Genomic DNA, 2,177 nt, shown 5'->3' with positions numbered 1-2,177 from the left:
TTGCATGTTTGTCACACAAAATGTTTCTGATCATCAAACACATTTAACTATTAGTCAAAGATAACATAATTGAACACAAAATGCAGTTTTTAAATGCTGGTTTTTATTATTTAGGGGGAAAAAAAATCCAAACCTACATGGCCCTGTGCGAAAAATAAAAAATAACTAACCTGTGGTTTATCACACCTGAGTTCAATTTCTGTAGTCACCCCCAGGCCTGATTACTGCCACACCTGTTTCAATCAAGAAATCACTTAAATAGGAGCTACCTGACACAGAGAAGTAGACCAAAAGCACCTCAAAAGCTAGACATCATGCCAAGATCCAAAGAAATTCAGGAACTAATGAGAACAAAAGTAATTGAGGTCTATCAGTCTGGTAAAGGTTATAAAGCCATTTCTAAAGCTTTAGGACTCCAGCGAACCACAGGGAGAGCCATTATCCACAAATGGCAAAAACATGGAACAGTGGTGAACCTTCCCAGGAGTGGCCGGCCGACCAAAATTACCCCAAAATCGCAGAGACAACTCATCCGAGAGGCCACAAAAGACCCCAGGACAACATCTAAAGAACTGCAGGCCTCACTTGCCTCAATTAAGGTCAGTGTTCATGACTCCACCATAAGAAAGAGACTGGGCAAAAACGGCCTGCATGTCCCGGGATTGCGTGTCCCGTTACATCTGGCGTAAAAGTAACAAAGCATTTCATAAAAAGTACATCATACCAACAGTAAAATATGGTGGTGGTAGTGTGATGGTCTGGGGTTGTTTTGCTGCTTTAGGACCTGGAAGGCTTGCTGTGATAGATGGAACCATGAATTCTACTGTCTACCAAAAAATCCTGAAGGAGAATGTCCGGCCATCTGTTCGTCAACTCAAGCAGAAGCGATCTTGAGTGCTGCAGCAGGACAATGACCCAAAACACACCAGCAAATCCACCTCTGAATGGCTGAAGAAAAACAAAATGAAGACTTTGGAGTGGCCTAGTCAAAGTCCTGACCTGAATCCTATTGAGATGTTGTGGCATGACCCTAAAAAGGCGGTTCATGCTAGAAAACCCTCAAATAAAGCTAAATTACAACAATTCTGCAAAGATGAGTGGGCCAAAATTCCTCCAGAGCGCTGTAAAAGACTCGTTGCAAGTTATCGCAAACGCTTGATTGCAGTTATTGCTGCTAAGGGTGGCCCAACCAGTTATTAGGTTCAGGGGGCAATTACTTTTTCACACAGGGCCATGTAGGTTTGGATTTTTTTTCTCCCTAAATAATAACATCCATCATTTAAAAACTGCATTTTGTGTTTACTTGTGTTATCTTTGACTTGTGGTTAAATGTGTTTGATGATCAGAAAAATTTTGTGTAACAAACATGCAAAAGAATAAGAAATCAGGAAGGGGGCAAATAGTTTTTCACACCACTGTATTTAATTTAAATTCTAAATTTGTACTGTAATTTTTGTATTTTTATACCATTGCAGATGACACAACTTATTCACTCAAGGATTGAGGAAGGCATTGATCTAGACTCTTTCCTGCTCTGGCACCTAGGTGGTGAAACGAGCTTCCTCTCAATGTCCATACAGAGTCTTTAACAATCTTTAAGCAAAGAATCAAGCTGTTTCTGTTTTTTTAATACATGGACTAAAATTCCTTCCCTGCGATGTAAAATATTTCCAGTTATTACAAATGCTTGACTGAATTAGTTGATGCCAAGGGTGATTTAAAGGACCTTTTTACAAAGGCCCAAGTATGTTTGGACAGCTTTTTTCTCTTAATAAATAAAATCATCATTTAAAAACTGTTTTATGTCTTTGTGTTTGTAAGGGTTAACCCCTAGAGGGCGCCTAATGCCTAAAGACTCTGTTTGCGTTTTTGTTGTGGTTTCTCTTGAGTTGGGAACTACATGTCCCAGACTGCACCTCGGTCAGATGATGGAAGCACTCACCCGAACCAAGGTGACTCATTGGTTTGATTTCTATAAATAGCAGATTTAAGTTCAGTTTAGTCGTCTAGCAGTTGTTATGGTTGTCATTGTGTTTTTAAATTATTGTTGTAGGAGTTATATTAAAGTTGTCTATAACGCTCTAGTAAAGTTTTTGTTTGACAGTGTAATATTAAAACATATTTGATAATCTGAATTATATGTTACAAATATGAAAATAAATAAATAAATAAAATAC

Source organism: Clarias gariepinus, chromosome 5 (genome assembly GCF_024256425.1).
Source record: "Clarias gariepinus isolate MV-2021 ecotype Netherlands chromosome 5, CGAR_prim_01v2, whole genome shotgun sequence".
In the NCBI taxonomy this organism is placed as follows: Eukaryota; Metazoa; Chordata; class Actinopteri; order Siluriformes; family Clariidae; genus Clarias; species Clarias gariepinus.
The sequence above is the reverse complement of the archived record's forward strand: the minus strand, read 5'-3'. Positions refer to the sequence as shown.